Genomic DNA, 23024 nt, shown 5'->3' with positions numbered 1-23024 from the left:
AAATGGATTTATTTGTAACATTTACATTTACATGTAACTGTAACATTTCTCAAGGCTAATATTTTCTTGGATTATAATTGTAGGCTTGAACAAAAGGATAACAAACAAATTTGTCACACAATTCAAAGGCTGAGAAATAACACACTAATAGCTCTTGATTCAACAGGGCTGGCTTTGCCTTTGTCCTTTCAAAGAGGAGAGGGAAGTAATACACAGTAAGAGACATGATTGTTTGGAAATGCACAGTTGCATAGATACATTCTTTGTGAACCTGAGCCCAGGAGGCTTATTTCCTCTGGGAGACAGAGCTATACAGGGCCAGCTTTACCCTACAGACAGATTTCTGTCGTCTGCAGACATTAAGCAAAGCAATTAAATGTCTGTTTCAGTTGCACAAGTGACCAGTAGATAGGAGAAGTGAACATTTTCCACTTGTCAGGGGCATCAAAAACCTCATTAGGTAGTTTTGGTGCCATAGACCTTGGCCACATACACTTATATTTAATACCCTGCTTCTACAGCATTGCATTACAGTTAAATGAGTTAAACAACATGCAAAATGCAAACAGATGAGGAAGAGAAGATTATAGGCTGTGTGTGTAATTAAAGAGACCATCTTGCTCACTAGGGTTCCATTAAAACCCTCCTTAGAAAATGAAAGACATGATTTGAACCACTTTGATAGCAAGATTATCAGTGCTATGCGATTGGTTAATTACCTGTTAATCTACTGGCACACACCTGGTATCCTATTCTTCCAAAGGGAGGCACGGACAGTCTTCACCAGTAAGTGACGGGGTAAAATCCTGGCTGTATTGAAGTCAATGGCAAAACTCCCATCAACTTCAATGAGGTCAGGATTTCACCTAGTGATTTCTCATTGGTTTTAGCCAGCCAAGATGGAAGGTTTAATTCACAAGTGTTCCTAACAGGTGGAAAAGGATGACAATGCAATACCAGTCACTTGTGATAAAACGATAGATAGTCCGGAGATGGTGGGTGGAATGTACAGGAAATAACAGAAACACCCTAACTAAAAGAGGACCATTGGCAAATGTACAACTTGATGTTATTTGTAGAACCTTAACTTATAATTTCCTGACTTTGAATATGTTTTTGGTTCTGTTTAATTTTTTTTGTTTAAAACATTCCTACCCCTATTTGAAGCAACAGTGTACTGGGATAAAGTTTAATTCTGATTTCTACTTTGGATTGAGCTGCATGCAGTCATTGCTGGTTATAGTATTTGAACTATTATTTCTTCTTATTGAAGGACAGTTTTTGCCACATTTATTGAAGGGGACAAATGGATACCCTGCAACTTCACAAACTCAGAAAGGCACATCAATCTAAAGCCTTACAAGAGTGAAACAAAACTGCCAGCAAAGAATCTTTATCTTATGTTTCTGGAAATCCTAAGTGGTCTTCAGAATCTCAGTGTAAAATAAATGAACTGATAATTCAATAGAACATCTGCGTGCACTGTGAAAATATATATTCCTTCAGCAAATGACTACAATCTGACTTATTCATGAAGTACATGCTTGAAAGCAATTCCTACATTGTCCTATTACTCCAGAAATATATGTTAGCTTGTCAATAGTATAAATGGCCAGTGATGACAACACAAGCAGAAAAGCAAAACATGTTAGGGACTCCCAGTTTACATACAGTGTTTAAAAAAAAATCACTAAAAAGGGATGCATTATTTTGGCAGTGACCTTGAGCGGGCAGGAAGGTTCGCCTTCCTCTGCATCATGGTGCATGAGTCACTTGCAGGTTTAAACGGTGGATTCTCTGTAACTTAAAGTCCTTTACATCATGATTTGAGGACTTCAGTAACTCATCCAGAGGTTAGGGGGCTATTAGAGGAATGTGTGGGAGAGGTTCTGTGGCGTGCAATGTGCAGGAGGTCAGACTAGATGATCATGATAGTTCCTTCTGATCTTAAAGTCTGTGAGTCTATAATTGGACCAATTTTGAGAGGTCCTGAAAGAGTGTAGCTCTCCCTGACTGATTACAATTATGGGTGTTTAACAGTGAAACAGAGTCAAGCAGTAACTAACAGATTTGTAAAGCTCCACACAAAGGATTAAGATACAACCCGTTCTTTCCCTTTTCTTGCATCAATTATACAGGACGTATTTATCCAGGTTTAATTAATTAGAAACAAATCTATGACAGCCAATACTCTTTTTAATACAGGTTTCAGAGTAGCAGCCATGTTAGTCTGTATCCACAAAAAGAAAAGGAGTACTTGTGGCACCTTAGAGACTAACAAATTTATTTGAGCATAAGCTTTCGTGAGCTACAGCTCACTTCATCGGATGCATACAGTGGAAAATACAATGGGGAGATTTATATACACAGAGAACATGAAACAATGGGTGTTACCATACACACTGTAACAAGAGTGATCAGGTAAGGTGAGCTATTACCAGCAGGAGGGGGAAACCTTTTGTGGTGATAATCAAGGTGGGCCATTTCCAGCAGTTGACAAGAACATGTGAGGAACGGGGCGGGGGGGGGGGGGGGAGAATAAACATGGGGAAATAGTTTTACTTTCTGTAACGACACATCCACTCCCAGTCTTTATTCAAGCCTCCCTGAAAAGCCACAAGAACAAATCCGCACAGACGCACCCCTAGAACTCCGACCAGGGGTATTCTATCTGCTACCCAAGATCCATAAACCTGGAAATCCTGGACGCCCCACCATCTCAGGCATTGGCACCCTGACAGCAGGATTGTCTGGCTATGTAGACTCCCTTCTCAGGCCCTAAGCTACCAGCACTCCCAGCTATCTTCGAGACACCACTGACTTCCTGAGGAAACTACAATCCATCGGTGATCTTCCTGAAAACACCATCCTGGCCACTATGGATGTAGAACCCTTCTGCACCAACATTCCACACAAAGATGGACTACAAGCCATCAGGAACAGTATCCCTGATAATGTCACGGCAAACCTGGTGGCTGACCTTTGTGACTTTGTCCTCACACATAACTATTTCACATTTGGGGACAATGTATACCTTCAAATCAGCAGCACTGCTATGGGTACCTGCACGGCCCCACAGTATGCCAACATTTTTATGGCTGAGTTAGAACAACGCTTCCTCAGCTCTCGTGCCCTAATGCCCCTACTCTACTTACACTACATTGATGACATCTTCATTATCTGGACCCATGGAAAAGAAGCCGTTGAGGAATTCCACCATGATGTCAACAATTTCCATCCCACCATCAACCTCAGCCTGGACCAGTCCACACAAGAGATCCACTTCCTGGACACTACGGTGCTAATAAGCGATGGTCACATAAACACCACCCAATACCAGAAACCTACTGACTGATATGCCTACCTACATACCTCCAGCTTTCATCAAGACCACACCACACGATCCATTGTCTACAGCCAAGCTCTACAATACAACCGCATTTGCTCCAACCCCTCAGACAGAGACAAACACCTACAAGATCTCTATCAAGTGTTCTTACAATCTCAATACCCGCCTGCTTAAGTGAAAAGACAGATTGACAGAGCCAGAAGAGTACCCAGAAGTTACCTACTACAGGACAGGCCCAACAAAGAAAATAACAGAACGCCACTAGCCATCACCTTCAGCCCCCAACTAAAACCTCTCCAACGCATCATCAAGGATCTACAATCTATTCTGAAGGACAATTCATCACTCTCACAGATCTTGGGAGACAGGCCAGTCCTTGCTTACAGACAGCCCCCCAACCTGAAGCAAATACTCACCAGCAACCACACACCACACAACAAAAACACTAACCCCGGAACCTATCCTTGCAACAAAGCCTGTTGCCAACTGTGTCCACATATCTATTCAGGGGACACCATCATAGGGCCTAATCATATCAGCCAAACTATCAGAGGCTCGTTCACCTGCGCATCTACCAATGTGATATATGCCATCATGTGCCAGCAATGCCCCTCTGCCACGTACATTGGCCAAACTGGGCAGTCTCTACATAAAATAATAAACGGGCACAAATCAGATGTCAAGAATTATAACATTCAAAAACCAGTCGGAGAACACTTCAATCTCTTTGGTCACTCGATTACAGTGGCAATTCTTCAACAAAAAAAACTTCAAATACAGACTCCAATGAGAGACTGCTGAATTGGAATTAATTTGCAAACTGAATACAATTAACTTTAGCTTGAATACAGACTGGGAGTGGATGTGTCATTACACAAAGTAAAACTATTTCCCCATGTTCCCCCCCCCACCCCGTTCCTCACATGTTCTTGTCAACTGCTGGAAATGGCCCACCTTGATTATCACTACAAAAGGTTTTCACCTCCTGCTGGTAATAGCTCACCTTACCTGATCACTCTTGTTACAGTGTGTATGGTAACACCCATTGTTTCATGTTCTCTGTGTATATAAATCTCCCCACTGTATTTTCCACTGCATGCATCCGATGAAGTGAGCTGTAGCTCACGAAAGCTTATGCTCAAATACATTTGCTAGTCTCTAAGGTGCCACAAGTACTCCTTTTCTTTTTAGTACACAATCCTATGAGCATATACTATATCGGATAACATAATATGGTGTTTGAATGACATATTATGTACAAAGATTCAATGGAAGGTTATTACTATTATGCAGTATCATAATTATGTGCAGGTAATATGTATCTAGCTGAGCAAAGAAAAGAGCAGTTAGAACTTTGATATACGCCCGATCCCACACAAAGACTATTCAAGTGATAGTATTTTGTCCCCCACCTTCACTGAAGAGTATGGAGGGGAAAATACTTATCCCTTGAATCTATTATTTAAGCACATCCACCACTGTAGAATGAATTATTTAAACTTAAAAACATTGTTACTTAAGCAGAATACAGAATGGCACCTAAGCAACTATATTTCAGCCTCCTTTTGTATTTTATTCCTGACTGAATTGTTAAGTGTTCAATTTAATATTTTCCTTCAGCGTATGGACCACAGTTCATCTGGTGATGGCCTGTGGAGAGTTAGGAGGTCACATGATATTTGCTCCTCTTTGTTTCCAGCTACTGCATATAAAACCTACTAGTCTTGATGCATTGTTTCTTTCTAGTACCATAAAAGAGTCTCCTGCCATAGTAAATAATGCAGATAACACTTATTCCTCTCCTACTTCTTCACTGAATCATGTCCAGAAGTTCTCAGGTACTCAGTTTTTTTGCCAAGTGCAGCTATGTAGGATTCATCTGGGGCCAAACAGAGCTATGAGGTAAATGGTGCTCCAAATTGGCCAGCATAGTGCAAGTACCAAGCTTCATAACTAGATGAAGCTTCCCAAGAGCATTTTCCCAAATGAGAAAAGATAAGGGGGGGCCATTGAATGTTCAGACACAAGAGGGCCTTTGCTCTAAATATCTTAACTATCACAGCCTCAAAACTGATGGTTTTCAAGCAGTTTTTACATATCTGCTATCTTACCAAACCAAAACCCCATTAAAATCTGCTCTCTGCCTCATAACTTTGGTGCCACATCAGCACCACAGTGAGGCATCATGGGAACAATACGTTAAAACAACAGTGTTCAGTCTCCGTACAGGAACATTACATGTAAATCCATGGGCAAGAGCTCCCTAGAGAGGCTGAAGAAAGCATCCTACATTTTGGAAGTTTGGCAGATCTTTGGAAGTTCCCGTCCTCCTGGCCCTAGCTCCCTGTAACTTGTCATACAGCTACTTGGCAACAGCAATAAAACTTGTTTATTCCTCTGTCATCTTTGCCAGGCTTCCCGCCAACCCCCACTTTCTCCTACTGCTGGGCTTCAGCCAATTCCACTTCAACTCCTTCACTATAATCTCCCCATCCACTTTTTGGTGTGCTCCCTTTTGCCCCTTTGAGGGTTTCAACTTTCTTCTTTCACCCAGGGGAAGGTTCACCTTCGCTCTTTCCCCACTTGTAAAGTACCATGATTATGGTGCTGCCCAAACTCTGAAGCATCTTCCTTCCTGAAGAAAGCCAACATGACCATCTTTGGATGGCAGTCAAGCAGGCAACCAGTGCTAGTTGTACAGCATTGGCAAACTGTGAACAATGATTGAGGGAACACCTACGGTTTTACAAAAACTTATGAGATATTTTCGGACGAAATTTTCCAACTATGGGCATAATGGATGCACCCACAAAGTTGCACACTCACTGGCTAGCCGCAGCATGCTGACTTGCATATACAACTAAATATGTGAACTTGCACCTCACGTAGCTTCAAACCTCTCTTGCCATTTTTTATGTAGTTAGCATTTGTTTTCATTCCTTCTTTCTTTTTTTAAGCACGCATACCAAGTGAGCTATTAGAAGCATGATAAGGGTATGTATCCGTTGCATCTAGTCTGAAAATTTGACCTTTTGTGTCAAAAATAAAGAAGACAGGATTTTTACTTTTAAGGTCTGAAATAAAGGATCCAAACACAGTAAATTATATGGTACTCCATTATCTGTCTCAGAAGGATTGACAAAAAACACAAGAGAGCATGAAACAACAAAAAAAATCTTTCCCTCCCTCTCGCTCAACCTCCTCTACCCCTACAAAAGGCACCAAGATTTAACAAAAATTGGGAAAAGGAGTTAAATCCATACTATATTTAGGCTTACACCTGATTGGTCCAAATTTTCTTCATCTTTCTCAAGCAGAACTCTCAATGAATCAATGGCAGTTTTTCCACATGAAAAGTGAGCAAGTTTTGACTAAGCGAGTGAGATTTGACCCATTATTTATGTCAAACAACAGTCTCAGAAAATCAAGGGTAGACATTACTGTTATACCAATAAATTAAAAACCAGCAGGATCTTATTAAAGGGAAAAAGGCAAAATACCACATTTATTGTGAATACAGAAAGAATCATAGTAAGCAGTTAGTTACAGCTATAACATTCCATTCAATCTCATATTTATTCACACATTCATTCACACACACACACACACACACACACACACACACACACACACACAGGTTCTGCAAGGTTGTTATCATAGTTTCCAGCCTTAGAGTTGCTCATGCCAAGCCACTGGCCAGGTGGCCTGGACATGAGGAGGGAGCAGGGCCTTGTCAGATGCTCATCTGATGCTCCTGGAAGTTGCTTTGCAGAATCAGACCCCAAAGTTCTCACTTTTTAGAGTCTCTTTTTATAGGAATTTCTTCCTAGGCCAGTCTGTGGGAATTGCTTCATCATGCTGTTGCTGAATCAATCAGCAGATGGCACATTCCTGACGGCTCCGTGCTGCCAGATGTTATCTTGTTCTTTGGTTCTCCCATTCTTGAGGCTGTTGGGTGGATTCCAGTCTGCCCTCCGGGGGTCCTCTGGTTATTTCCACTTGACGCCTTCTTCAGCCGATGGACACTGGATTCTTAGGCTAGCACCTCCCTGATCATTCAGTTATTATCCGCACCAAGCATCCATCCATATACATCCTCTATCTCTATTTTAATCACAATTGTTAATAAATGTAACCCTTCTGCCAGGCCAAGTTGATAGCAGCAAGGGCCGGGTTCAGTACACAGGGGTTCCCTCTCATCAAAGCAAATACAAAACTGGCTCGAGCCCCCACCCAGTGACCTGGGAAAATCTTACACACCCCCTGGGCGCCTCGAAGAGGCAATACTTCCCCTCTCGCAAGCACGGAGTCTCGGTGTAGTAGAGAATCTTTAATTACATGAGGTAAACGACATCAGCATTAAATTGGGAAAACACCACAACTAGTGTTCATTAACCAAACCATGAGCAAAGACCCACCCCAGAAAATTGGGCCACATCCTTTCCCTCGGGTTCTTGAGTCCCAGAACCCCAAATGTCTCTTGAGTCCAGCAATCCTCAAATCACCCAAACTCCAAAAAGTCCAGCCCCAGAGTTCAAAAGTTCATCTGCAGAGTGTTACTCCCCAGTCTGGCTAAAATGTGCCTGTGTGTGGGGGAAAGAGGTAAGGGGTACCTTACGTGTCCTGAAGCTGACTGCCCCACAGGGCTCTGCTCTGCTACGCTGTCTCATGAACGGCTCCGCTCCACCACGACCGGCTCCACTCTGCACAGCTCGCCGTCTCACGAACAGCTCTGCTCAGCTTGCCGTCTCGCGACCGGCTCCGCTCCACCACGACCGGCTCCGCTCCACCACGACCGGCTCCGCTCTGCACAGCTCGCCGTCTCACGAACAGCTCTGCTCAGCTCGCTGTCTCACGAACGGCTCCGCTCCACCACGACCGGCTCCGCTCGGCACAGCTCGCTGTCTCACGAACAGCTCGGCTCAGCTCGCCGTCTCACGAACACACCGCTGTCTCACGAACGGCTCCGCTCAGCTCGCCGTCTCACGAACGGCTCCGCTCCACCACGACCGGCTCCGCTCGGCACAGCTCGCCATCTCACGAACAGCTCTGCTCAGCTCGCCGTCTCGCGAACACACCGCTGTCTCACGAACGGCTCCACTCTGCACAGCTCGCCGTCCCACGAACAGCTCTGCTCAGCTCGCCGTCTCGCGAACGGCTCCGCTCTGCACAGCTCGCCGTCTCACGAACAGCACCACTGCACTCTAGATCTTCCGGCTCCCCACTACTTGACACAGTGCTCAGTGATTTCAGCTCTTAGTGATTTCAGCTCTCAGTGATTTCAGCTCATAGTAGTGGGGGCCTTAGTGCTGGTGCACCATAAGGCCAAAGTGAATGCAGCACAGTACCTGTAGCAAGACTCTTAATAGACCCAAAATTAGCTCTGACATTCCACAGTGGAGAGAGACAGAGGTGCAATTGGTGCTTCAGGCCCTCACAAAGGGGCCCACACCACCAGGTACTAATACCTGTCTCAAGTCTCTCTCCCTTCACAGAGTTTTGGAACCCATGTCCCTTGCCTAGCGAGTGCTACTCAGTTGATGGTGAGTCCCTCCATCATAACAAAAGGCCAAGTACAGTTCCAAGCACAGTTCCCATAATCAGGGTAATAACAATTTACTCTTCCCGCCCCAATAACAGAGACACTGGGGATCCCACAACAGCCAAAGTGACCATTTGGGCAGTTATGGCCTCATTCTAGGCAGGGTGGGTGTGCCTATGCAAATTGAGATCAGCCCCTGAAGTTCTTTTCCACTACTTGCCACACCTCACCACCAGATGTCAGGGTGGAGCCCATCCTGACTCTGCTTACATCCTCCCCCCAGCCGAGAATTTGGCGTCCCGACAAATCATACTCCCTTTATACCAACTCATTGGTTTCCTCCAAAGGGCCTCAGGAAGCCCACTTTGGCTTCCACAATCCTGTGTGCTAAATGTATTGGCTCCTCACTAGTCACCCCAGGTGCATCATAAGTCAACCGTTTTACTGGTCTTATCACCCTGTCTCGTCTATTGAGAATCTCTGTTGCCGAGGTAGGGGGAACATCCTCTTGATTGACGGATGGAGAGGCTTCCTTTGAGGGTCCCTTGGCTACTGGCGTAGGCCCCTGCACTCCTAGTTCTAACGCGGGAGGGTCCAAGGTGCCCAGGGCATCCTCTACCTGTGTGTCTCCACTGGCCAATAACCTGTGTGTGTCATCACACGGGGGTCTCATCAGCGGCACAGGGGTGTCAGAAATGGGCCTAAATAATTCCGCCATGGGGTTTAGGGCGGAAGAGGGAAAACTCTCGTTTGGTTCAGCTGATCGAGACTGAAATCTTGTCTCCATCCCAGGATACACCAGGGTTGTGTCTTCCGCCTCAGACTCACTCTCAGATGTGCAGAATAGGGGTAAGTTAGCTGCACGGGGCCCGCTGTCTGTGTTGGATGGCGGCTTTGGTCTAGCACCTCTGTTCTGCCCGGCTGCCCTGTCGTGGCCCGTCTCATAAGGGATGCTTACCAATTCCCCCACAGGGAGCAAAAGGTTTCTATGCACCGTCTTTATTTGCCCTGGACCGTCTTCAGGTTTGATCTTGTAGACCGGCAGATCTCCCAGCTTTTCCATCACCAGGTAAGGTATTGCCTTCCATCTGTCAGCTATCTTGTGTTTGCCAGCAATACCCAAATTTCGCAGCAGGACTCTGTCCCCCGGCTGGAGCTCCTGCGAACGCACTCTAGCATCATATCGATGTTTGTTGCGGTCTGCGTTTTTCCGAGCTGCAGCGGTAGCTAAGCGATAAGCATCCCGCAGCTTTTCTCTTAGTTGGGATACATATTGCTGGTGAGTTTCATAGCTATCTCCATCCTCTGATACACCAAAGCACAAGTCTATGGGTAATCTTGGTTCTCGCCCAAACATCAACAGATATGGGGTGACTCCCGTAGCATCGTTCTTTGTGGCATTGTAGGCATGCACCAGAAATGCGACATGCTGGCTCCAGGTTGCCTTCTGCTCTGGTCGCAAAGTTCCCAACATATCTAATAGGGTTCGGTTGAACCTCTCTGGCTGAGGATCACCTTGGGGGTGATAAGGCGTTGTCCTAGACTTTTTAATTCCTGCTATCTTCAGCACCTCCTTCAGAAGGTGACTCTCAAAATCCCGCCCCTGATCAGAGTGTATCCGAGCCGGGAATCCATAGACTGAGAAATATTTGTCCCACAATACTCGAGCGACGGTGGTGGCCCTCTGATCACGTGTGGGATATGCCTGTGCATACCGTGTAAAATGGTCAGTCACTACTAGAATGTTCCCAACATTCCTCTTGTCTACCTCTACAGACAAGAAATCAATGCATACCAATTCCAAAGGTTTGTTGCTGGTGATGTTCTTGAGATATGCAGCCCTCGTGGGCAGAGTTTTCCTTTGAACACATCGAGCGCAAGTCTCACATTTCCTGCGAACATCTTCAGCCATTCGGGGCCAATAGAACCTACTACGAATAAGTTCCAGGGTCCTCTCCATCCCTAAATGCCCAAAGTCATCATGCAGGGCCCTCATGGCCAGGGCTCTGTACTTTTTTGGCAGCACTAGTTGTGCTCGTTGTTTTTGTAAAGAGTCGGTGGTCATTCGGTGTAGCACTCCCTGAATCAGTTGTAGTTTGGTCCATTCTCTCAATAGTAGTTTACCCTCTGGGTTAGGTGGGACAACCGCAGCTGAGCTTCGCCCCTCCCTTTTGGCAAGTAGTGTATCACGAATGTCAATATCTTGCCGCTGGGCTTCTTGCCAGTCAGCCGCATTGAGCATGGGCAAAGGAGATTGGTCCAATGCAATATAGTTCACTGAAGCAGAAGGCATGCATTCAGGGGGCAGGCCCAAAGCTTCTGCAACACATCCTTGAAGGCTCTCACGGTCCTCTGGCTCTCGGCGACTCACACTGCAAATAGCTCTCACTCCATCTGTGGGTATCACAGCAACTTCTGGAGCCTGCGGACGCCTGGACAATGCATCTGCATCTACATTGCTTCTCCCTGATCGGTACTGAATGCTGAACTCATAGCTAGCCAAGGCGGCCACCCATCTCTGCCCTGTAGCATCCAGCTTAGCACTTGTTAACACATAAGTCAGTGGATTGTTGTCTGTCCACACCTGGAACTGAGCACCATACAAGTAGTCTCGAAATTTCTCAGTGACGGCCCATTTCAGGGCCAAAAATTCCAGCTTGTGGGTGGGATAGCGAGTTTCACTATCAGACAATCCTCGGCTGGCAAAGGCTACAGGTTTACGTTTGCCTTCCACTTCCTGGTACAGGACTGCTCCCAGACCCTCCAAACTGGCATCAGTATGCAGGATAAATGGTTTGCTTGGGTCAGCAAAAACTAGGACTGGAGCATGAGTTAGACAAATAATGATTTCTCGAAAAGCCCTTTCACATCTCTCATCCCACCGTGGCCCAAATGGTTCAAATGGGCCATAGTGTCTCTGCACGGGGGGCTTTGGGGACCTCCCCTTATTCTTGGACTTAGATTTGTTCTTGCTGGACTGATGTCCCCTGGTAAGATCATTCAGAGGCTTTACAATTGTAGCATAGTTTTTCACAAATCTGCGGTAGTAGCCACTAAATCCGAGAAAGGTCTTGAGTTCTCTGTAGTTACTTGGACGTGGCCATGTAGTGAGTGCTTCTATTTTATCAGGATCAGTACTCACACCCTCTTGGGACACGATGTGACCCACATACTTCACTGAGGTTCTGCAGAACTGGCATTTGTCAATTGAAAGCTTCAGACCATAATCCTCCAACCTATCAAGCACTTTAAGAAGTCTTTCTTCATGCTCCTCTAAGGTTCTTCCAAACACAATCAGGTCATCCAAATAAACTAACACTTGCAGTAAATTCATGTCTCCCACAACTCTCTCCATGAGACGTTGAAAGGTGGCAGGTGCTCCAGAAATCCCTTGGGGCATGCGTTCGAACTGATAAAACCCTAATGGGCAGATGAAGGCTGTCTTCTCCTTATCTTCCTCTCCCAGAGGGATCTGGTAGTACCCACTTCGAAGATCCAACACAGAGAACCACTGGCTTCCCAGCAAACAGTCTAAGGCATCTTGCACTCGAGGCATAGTGTACTGGTCGACCACAGTACGGCTGTTTAGGGTGCGGTAGTCAATACACATCCGGATTTTCCCATTCTTTTTACGGACTACCACAATGGGTGAGGCGTATGGGCTGCGGGACTCTGTAATGATGCCATTCGCAGCCAGCTCCTGAAGATGATGTCGCACATCTTCCATCTCAGAGAGTGCAATCTTCCTAGATCTCTCCCTGAAAGGTCGAGAGTCATGTAGTCTGATATTGTGTTCTACTCCTTTTGCACATCCCACATCCCACTCATGCAGTGAGAACACCTTGGATCTTTCACAAAGTTTCTTCCTCAGGCGATCTTTCCACTCCTCGGACACTGGTGAATCTCCAAAGTCAAACTTTGCTGGGTCTATCGTTGGAACTTGAGTTTCCCACTGGGGGGTTACAATTGACTCGGGCTCAAAGAGGTCTGCTATCTTTTGTCCTTGCTTCACAAAAATATCACGACTCGTTTCATTAGCAATCAGTATAGTCACCTCTTCCTGGGCTTCAGCAGGTAGGGTTATGACTCCACTAAGAACCAGCACTCCTTCAGGGAGCCCTCCCTCGGTCGGCTGCTCTACCACTGCTAATGTTCTCTTACTGCCTTTCAGGCAGGTACTCATGACAATCACCTCCTTTTCTGTCATTGCAGGCACCACTAAGGGGACCGGGCCTGCGTACCTCAGTGCTCCCACCGGCAAATCAGGCATCACTCTTTTTGCGTCCTCAATTTTTCTGTAGGCTGCGGCACAATGTGTGTGTATCACCAAGGTATTCAGGTATTGGTCCCCTGCTCGTTGTCTGCAGTAATCTGCAAGTACCTTAAAGAGGCTGGAGTTGGTCCCTATTAGCACGGACACATCAGAGACACCTTTAGGGTCGGGGCATATTAAAGCTGCAGTGTCCACCTCCTGTCTTACCCCAGCGATCTCTTCTGGGAATTCCAGGTGTACGATGACATACCCCTGATATGGGTATTCATCCATGCTGAGACCACATAGGCCAAGCCCTGTCAAGGGCTGTATAGGCAGATGCATAAGTATCTGCTGGTAGAAAGACTGGAATATGATAGTCACTTGGGATCCCGTGTCAAGCACTGCTCTACATTCTGTCCCTTCAACCTTTACAGTGACCTCTGCTCGAGGTCCTATCAATCCTGGGGGGATTCGGGTGGCATGGTTCTTCGCAGGGGAGCCTCCAAACCCTGCAGGCCTAGGCGGCTCCCTTCCCAGGCCCTGGGGCCGTTTCCCGACTTTCCCCAGGTGGTCCTCAGCTTTTGGTATACTAGCGGGGGATTCTCTGCATTCTGACACCTGGCAGCAATGTGCCCATCCTGGCCACACCGGTAGCAGAAGAAGGATTGCCCTTTCCCGTGTTGCCGGGGTGGGGCAGAGGTTCTAAATGTAGTCTTCTGGACCGTAGTAACGGGGGGTTCCTTGTACCCCGAAGTCTTTGCTGAATCGATAGTATTCTCTAGTTCAGCCACTTTCTGTGTCAGGACCTGCACTCGTTGGGTAAGTTCCTCTTGAGGATTCACCATCAGCGCCTTGGGCATTCGTATGGATGTTGTGGCAGTTGCCTGGGGTGGCTGAACCTCCCAAACCTCACCAGCTGCCTGCCTCTCTTCCTCCTCTCGGACCTCTTTTATCAGTCGAGAGTAACCTGGTGGATTGTCTTGGCGCTCCCTTAATCGAAGGTGGAGAAGGATTGGGTTCTGATATTGAATTCCTCTCACAATCTGAGCCAATCTAGTCCGGTCCATTTGCTCAACCGCTACTGCTCCCCTCATGATGGCTCTCTGTAATAATTTCTCCAACCTCTGTATATAGGCAGAAACTTTCTCTCCCTTTTGTTGCCTGGCATTGAGGAACTTGCAATAAACATCCTCTGAGCCCTCGGTTCTCCCAAAGGCATGATCAAGGGCCTCTAGGCAGTCCTTTACCTTGACCCCAGGGTTACTGAGCTTCAGGGTGCGAATCACATCTAGGGCTGGCCCCCTGAGGCACTCTACTAGTCGCCTTCTCTTTTCAGCATCAGGTACTGCCCACTCCTGCAGCATTTCAGTGGTGTGTTCCAGCCAGGGTTCAAATGCTTCCTCCCCAGGTATTGGGGTGGGACCCCCAGAAAACAACCTTAGTTTACGATAGGGGTTTGCCTCAGGGTGGGGTGGCACAACCTTCTCTAATGCTTGCCCCAAAGCCTTCACCCACTCATCAGGTGATGGAGCAGCCTCCCGGGGTGGGACTCCTGGGTCAAGGCCCAACAGACCCGGCATATCAGCCAGGGTCTTCCCCTCTTTCCCCAAAAAGGCTGACATTTTCTTTAAAAACTCCACGTCAGAGGCAGGGGCTGGTGAGGGCTGGCTCCCAGTAGTTATTACCTTCCACTCACCATCTTCCACTGCTATCGTGCCTGGAACCTGTAGAGGGTCCACAGCCGACGGCAGCTCACACAGTACCGCAAAATCTCCGTCCTCCCTCACAAACATGCGCCCACGCATTTTACACTTACTCAGGTACTCAGTGGATGCCCTTAAGGTAGGCTCTATCGAGCCTTCATCGAACGCCTCCGGCACCCCAGTCACCAGGACACAGTTCCTAGGGTTAATATTCATCCCCCTGCACCAATCCTCTAGCAAATGTAGAGCCATTATACAAACTGTAATTTCTTTCCCAAATATAACAGATCAATACAACAACAACCAGATGCTGGGTTTTCCCAATTTAATGACTCACCTAAGATGTGCTTGCGAGGGGTACTGACCCAGTCTTATCCCGGACGAGCCCCCAAAAATGTAACCCTTCTGCCAGGCCAAGTTGATAGCAGCAAGGGCCGGGTTCAGTACACAGGGGTTCCCTCTCATCAAAGCAAATACAAAACTGGCTCGAGCCCCCACCCAGTGACCTGGGAAAATCTTACACACCCCCTGGGCGCCTCGAAGAGGCAATACTTCCCCTCTCGCAAGCACGGAGTCTCGGTGTAGTAGAGAATCTTTAATTACATGAGGTAAACGACATCAGCATTAAATTGGGAAAACACCACAACTAGTGTTCATTAACCAAACCATGAGCAAAGACCCACCCCAGAAAATTGGGCCACATCCTTTCCCTCGGGTTCTTGAGTCCCAGAACCCCAAATGTCTCTTGAGTCCAGCAATCCTCAAATCACCCAAACTCCAAAAAGTCCAGCCCCAGAGTTCAAAAGTTCATCTGCAGAGTGTTACTCCCCAGTCTGGCTAAAATGTGCCTGTGTGTGGGGGAAAGAGGTAAGGGGTACCTTACGTGTCCTGAAGCTGACTGCCCCACAGGGCTCTGCTCTGCTACGCTGTCTCACGAACGGCTCCGCTCCACCACGACCGGCTCCACTCTGCACAGCTCGCCGTCTCACGAACAGCTCTGCTCAGCTTGCCGTCTCGCGACCGGCTCCGCTCCACCACGACCGGCTCCGCTCCACCACGACCGGCTCCGCTCTGCACAGCTCGCCGTCTCACGAACAGCTCTGCTCAGCTCGCTGTCTCACGAACGGCTCCGCTCCACCACGACCGGCTCCGCTCGGCACAGCTCGCTGTCTCACGAACAGCTCGGCTCAGCTCGCCGTCTCACGAACACACCGCTGTCTCACGAACGGCTCCGCTCAGCTCGCCGTCTCACGAACGGCTCCGCTCCACCACGACCGGCTCCGCTCGGCACAGCTCGCCATCTCACGAACAGCTCTGCTCAGCTCGCCGTCTCGCGAACACACCGCTGTCTCACGAACGGCTCCACTCTGCACAGCTCGCCGTCCCACGAACAGCTCTGCTCAGCTCGCCGTCTCGCGAACGGCTCCGCTCTGCACAGCTCGCCGTCTCACGAACAGCACCACTGCACTCTAGATCTTCCGGCTCCCCACTACTTGACACAGTGCTCAGTGATTTCAGCTCTTAGTGATTTCAGCTCTCAGTGATTTCAGCTCATAGTAGTGGGGGCCTTAGTGCTGGTGCACCATAAGGCCAAAGTGAATGCAGCACAGTACCTGTAGCAAGACTCTTAATAGACCCAAAATTAGCTCTGACATTCCACAGTGGAGAGAGACAGAGGTGCAATTGGTGCTTCAGGCCCTCACAAAGGGGCCCACACCACCAGGTACTAATACCTGTCTCAAGTCTCTCTCCCTTCACAGAGTTTTGGAACCCATGTCCCTTGCCTAGCGAGTGCTACTCAGTTGATGGTGAGTCCCTCCATCATAACAAAAGGCCAAGTACAGTTCCAAGCACAGTTCCCATAATCAGGGTAATAACAATTTACTCTTCCCGCCCCAATAACAGAGACACTGGGGATCCCACAACAGCCAAAGTGACCATTTGGGCAGTTATGGCCTCATTCTAGGCAGGGTGGGTGTGCCTATGCAAATTGAGATCAGCCCCTGAAGTTCTTTTCCACTACTTGCCACACCTCACCACCAGATGTCAGGGTGGAGCCCATCCTGACTCTGCTTACATAAACAAAAGGGCGGGGAGTCTCTGGGTGCTGTTTCTGTTGTTAGAGTATTGCTTTGAGTCTCTCTCTCTCTGTGAATTGCTTTGAGAGCAGACTCTGTCTCAGAATGTACTAACACAATTAGCAGCTTGCAAGTTTCACACATAGAGGGAGAGAAACAGTACCAAAAACCAAGAGACCTCTTAATTAGTAATACCCTGGGATTTAAACTATGGGGAATCAAACTCATTTGTGATTTTAATACAGAACTTCTTTAATATGATCCAACATTACCAACCTCTTGCTATCTTATCAAGAGTCTTGCACTTGTGACATCAATTATTTTGTTAAAATCGAAATTTTGAAATATAATTTGAAATTTTATTGTCAGTTCACAAAGTCTATTCTCTTGTCAGAGCTGACTAAGTCTTTTAATTTTGTAATAATCTGGCTAGAGTGAAATTGCAACTGAAATAATTTCATTTACATATAAATTAAATTAAATATAATTATGCATCATAAATACCACTTGCATCTGAAAATGACTTTCAGAAATTATTTCTTTGGCAATTTCTTCTTTGTAATTAAGAGAGAGGCTCAGCTAAAAAATAATCCTGCCTGCTGGATATGCCATGTAGACAGCATTCATGAAAAAAGGGATCCTGACTTCATCTGACAGCAGTTTAACACATGTACTGTTTAGCACTCTCTTCTCTGTTCTCATGGTCTTTTTCCAGTTTACTCGGATCAATAACCTGGAGTGGATATATCCAGGAGAGATTAAAAGAAGGAAACAGTGTCTTTAAAACACATTGTCTATGCCATCGGATATGCCAGTTTAGAATAAACTGCTAGAATAAAGCTATCTAGAAACAATCATTTGTGCCATAACAAATGGAGCTATTCACATAGGGGAAAAAAACCAGTGGGTTCTCTGCTTAAGATTGGATTTATTTAATGTCACTGATCAGAAAGTCAAGCTAAAGCGGAGGCATAAATTGTGTTTAATAATTGCTCATTCATAGCGTTAACAGGTACTTTGTCCATTGGCATTGCTACTGTTGAAGAGACATTTTATTAATCTACGCTCTTAAAGACTACCCTTTGGATAGCACATTTTGCTCCTTCTTGCATAGATATATTGACACTGACTTCCACAGGAGCTGGAATGGACTGGTGTCCTGGCTCTCGCACAGTGAACACTCTAAGAGGATTTTCTGGTTCTGGTTAGACGAGTTTAATATTAAGATTGGCATTTAAAGATTCTGGTTTCTTCTTTTAAGCATCCCCAGGTTTGTTTTATTTTAACTTTTAGACATGTTTGTAAGACAATGATTTTCCAATTACTGCTCAGAGAAGGGGGTAGGTCAACAGAGATGTTATGGTAGAACTAAATAATGGAAAACCTAAGGTTGGCATGTCACACAAGGATGAATTGTATTTAGATACGTGCGTCTAAGGTTGAAGGACAATATTAGTTAACCTGTGATTAGGATAACATGTAATTAGATTTTGATTTGATGGGATCCCTTTAGTCAATTAAAAAAAAAGTTTAAAAGGAATTTGTGCCTTAGGTTAGTGGGGAACTATTTCAGTCAGAGGGCATCAGGGAGAGAAGTGTAACACCCTCAGCTGTAATTCCTTCCCTAGGGTGCTTCTGGTGCAGTGCCACAACATGCCACTGCCTAGTATGGTGGTTCTCTCGGACTGCTGGGACACAGTCTCCCACTCAGTCTCCTTGGGACACAGTCTCCCACTTAGTAATTTAATTAGGCCAAATTGTGCTTGACCCTTACGATCGTGCAAGATACAGGAGAGTCCCACTTGAATGCTCAATATCATTGCCACGGAACAGCTGCAGTTCCTGCTCCCACTGTAGTCAACAGAAGTTTGGCCACTAGCTTTAATGGGAGCAGGATCGGGCCATAAGCTGTTATTTAAGCAAGGCTATTCAATCAGAGAGCAGAACCCAGGATCAGAGAGAGGCTGGCATTTCCCTGGAGAGAGTAGAGACACAGTAATACATCACAAGAGCAGAGCTGAGATACATTTAAAGAGGATAGGACTGTGACTCAAGTGGCTATTTTCTATTCAGTGGCTAATTATTCTTATAATTCTATTACTGACAAGGCCAACTGAACAAGAGTCAGCCAGTAGGGCAGCCTTACTTGTGTCACTCATTGATGAGAACAGTGGGCAATGTTGATCCAGCATAGATCAAAGGTAGAGACAGAGGATATTAATACTAATTGAGGCACCAAACAGAGAAGCTTAATTGGTTACTGACGGAAGAAAAACAGCTTCATGCATATTTACACAGGCTAAATCTATCAGGCTTTTAAAAAGCTCAGAAAGTTCTAATCCATGTTGCATGAACTATGTACCTCACATTTACACACCAAATAAGAATGCTACTGTGCAGCATGTCTGACAAAACAATCAGGCAAACTCAATGTACCTAACAGTCTGATTCAAGGGGCTGAGTTATCAGAGCTTCTTGTTGATCTCTCAATATTCTAAACCATTATAGTTGGTAACAGAAAAACTAACTAGGCACTTTGGAATGATTGTCACAGAGGTCAAATGCTCCTCACTGTCCGTGCGATATTTATGATGATACCATAATTACAGTTAGACATGGAAGTGACACTAACTGGTGATTTTATTATTAAAAATACAAAAGGTTAGTTTGTTATCTGATATTCGCTAGTTAACTTTGAATGCAGCTGCATATTTGGCAAATTATGGTAGATTCCCCTCCAATAACGGCAGAGGTCCAAGAGAACCACAACACTGATGTATGGTTTTTGGTACGTTTGGATGGTGATTTGATTAGTTGTAATAGTCTAACTCAGAAATCTGCAATCGTTCCCTAGAAAGGCAAACATTACTTACCCGCATCCAAAAGTGGGATGCAAAAGTGTATTGAAGCATCTGGCACCTAACAGCACTGTAACAACAGTATGAGAGAACCAGGGTTTTAAATATAAAGCAGCATACACCCTAGGTGAATTTCTACCCTTTCTTTCAAGAATGTTACAAGAGTTATCCTGTAAGAGCAGAGAAAAATAAGTTGCTGGAAGTTCTCCATGATTTGTCAACAGGATTTGTGCTGGAAATGGCCCACCTTGATTATCATACACATTGTAAGGAGAGTGGTCACTTTAGATAAGCTATTACCAGCAGGAGAGTGGGTTTGTGTGTGTGTGTGGGGGGGGGGGGAGTGAGAAAACCTGGATTTGTGCTGGAAATGGCCCAACTTGATTATCATGCACATTGTAAGGAGAGTGATCACTTTAGATAAGCTATTACCAGCAGGAGAGTGGGGTGGGAGGAGGTATTTTTTCATGCTTTGTGTGTGTATAAAAAGATCTTCTACACTTTCCACAGTATGCCTCCGATGAAGTGAGCTGTAGCTCACGAAAGCTTATGCTCAAATAAATTGGTTAGTCTCTAAGGTGCCACAAGTACTCCTTTTCCATTTCTCTGAGAGACTTTTCTGAAGAGAAGAAATAATGTTGTCCAACTTCACGGAGCAGGCGTATTGTATACTGTTATTATTTTATTGCACATCATGATCCATCTGTGATGTGACAAGGGCAAGGAAAATAGAGTTATCTTCTTCTAACAGTTGACAAGGAACTTTGTAAGAACAAGGAAAACAGCATTATGCCTGAAGCTACTCTCTCCCTCCAGTTCACTGTAGAGCTTCTGCCCAGAATGTCCCTCCAATGTGTTTTGCTTGGCTTCCTGCTATAGATGTAAAGAGCCAGTATATAGCTCCTTGGACCAGACTATATCTTCTGTGCAAAAAACAAAATTCTCCATTGTTTTTTCATGTTAGCTTGTAAACTCCTAGTAACAGTTCCAGTGACAGTATGTGTGGCCTGACTTTGAATAACTCATGAATTTGATACTATGTCAATGGAAGTGTCTTGTATGTATTGCATCATGTCTCTCATTCCTAATAGTTCTCTGTCTACGTCAGGGCTGAGGAGAGAGTGAGGAAGCAGAATGGGGGCTAAAGCCCCAGCTAGAGTAAATTTGCCTCGTTTCAAGGGAGCAATAATGATTAGGATAAAATGAAAAAATATAAAAATAAAATATAAAGTAAAAAACTAATAGTCAAAATGTTTCAACTATTATATTATGACATCACATGTAAAGTTATGACATGGTTAGAGTTACAGAGCAAGCTGCGCCTTAGACATTTTTACAGTACCTCTCAAATGCATCCCTCAGGCAACAGCCTTCACTTCCTTCATCTTTCTCGGGCAGAGCCCCAAGAAACTTCCCTCTAGGGTCCTGTTACCAGCAGCTGATTAAAAGCATGCAGAAAAGCTTCTTCAAAATAAACATATTGCAAGGTGCCCAGACCTATCCCAAGGGTCTGCATCTCAGTCTGTCTGCTTTCCACCTGCAGCCCCTGACAACTGAACACTCCTCCCACTCTCCAGAGGACGAATATTTAAATGTTTAGTGTCCTTTTGATCTTAGGCCCTTGGCAAACCAGCTGTGTAATTCTGGCTGCCCGGGCAGGGCATGTTCCCATTAATGGTCCAGCCCTCATTCTCTTATTATGTTGGATCATATTAAAGAAGTTCTGTATTAAAATCACAAATGAGTTTGATTCCCCATAGTTTAAATTCCAGGGTATTACTAATTAAGAGGTCTCTTGGTTTTTGGTGCTGTTTCTCTCCCTCTATCTGTGAAACTTGCAAGCTGCTAATTGCGTTAGGACATTCTAAGACAGAGTCTGTTCTCAAAGCAATTCACAGAGACTCAAAGCAATACTCTAACAACAGAAACAGCACCCAGAGACTCCCCGCCCTTTTGTTGTATTAACAATTGTGATTAAAATAGAGATAGAGGATGTATGTGGATGGATGCTTGGTGTGGATAATAACTGAATGATCAGGGAGGTGCCAGCCTAAGAATCCAGTGTCCATCGGCTGAAGAAGGCGTCAAGTGGAAATAACCAGAGGACCCCCGGAGGGCAGACTGGAATCCACCCAACAGCCTCAAGAATGGGAGAACCAAAGAACAAGATAACATCTAGCAGCATGGAGCCGTCAGGAATGTGCCATCTGCTGATTGATTCAGCAACAGCATGATGAAGCAATTCCCACAGACTGGCCTAGGAAGAAATTCCTATAAAAAGAGACTCTAAAAAGTGAGAACTTTGGGGTCTGATTCTGCAAACCAACTTCCAGGAGCATCAGATGAGCATCTGACAAGGCCCTGCTCCCTCCTCATGTCCAGGCCACCTGGCCAGTGGCTTGGCATGAGCAACTCTAAGGCTGGTAACTATGATGACAACCTTGCAGAACCTCTGTGTGTGTGTGTGTGTGTGTGTGTGAATGTGTGAATAAATATGAGATTGAATGGAATGTTATAGCTATAACTAACTGCTTACTATGATAACAACCTTGCAGAACCTGTGTGTGTGTGTGTGTGTGTTTGTATGAATGAATGAGTGAATAAAGATGAGATTGAATGGAATGTTACAGCTATAACTAACTGCTTACTATGATAACAACCTTGCAGAACCTGTGTGTGTGTGTATGAATGAATGAGTGAATAAAGATGAGATTGAATGGAATGTTACAGCTGTAGACTATGATTCTTTCTGTATTCACAATAAATGTGGTATTTTGCCTTTTTCCCTTTAATAAGATCCTGCTGGTTTTTAATTTATTGGTACAACATTTTGGTGGAGAATTGCGAAAGGGGGAATATTGGTAAAAAACCTCAGTTATTGTAAATATTGGTGTGCACACCGCCAGCTCTAGTGAGCTAGGCATTTCTATTAGGTTAACCAGACCTGCTGGCCTCCGAGAAGGTAGCAGGGGATCTGCTGGCCTCCGAGAAGGTAGCAGGGAAAACAGATTAAACCAGACCTGCTGGCCTCCGAGAAGGTAGCAGGGGACCTGCTGGCCTCCGAGAAGGTAGCAGGGAAGAACAGATTAAACTAGACCTGCTGGCCTCCGAGAAGGTAGCAGGGAAAACAGATTAAACCAGACCTGCTGGCCTCCGAGAAGGTAGCAGGGGACCTGCTGGCCTCCGAGAAGGTAGCAGGGAAGATCAGGTTAACCGGACCTGCTGGCCTCCGAGAAGGT

Source organism: Natator depressus, chromosome 3 (genome assembly GCF_965152275.1).
Source record: "Natator depressus isolate rNatDep1 chromosome 3, rNatDep2.hap1, whole genome shotgun sequence".
Lineage (NCBI taxonomy): Eukaryota > Metazoa > Chordata > Testudines > Cheloniidae > Natator > Natator depressus.
Note: the sequence above shows the minus strand (reverse complement) of the source record.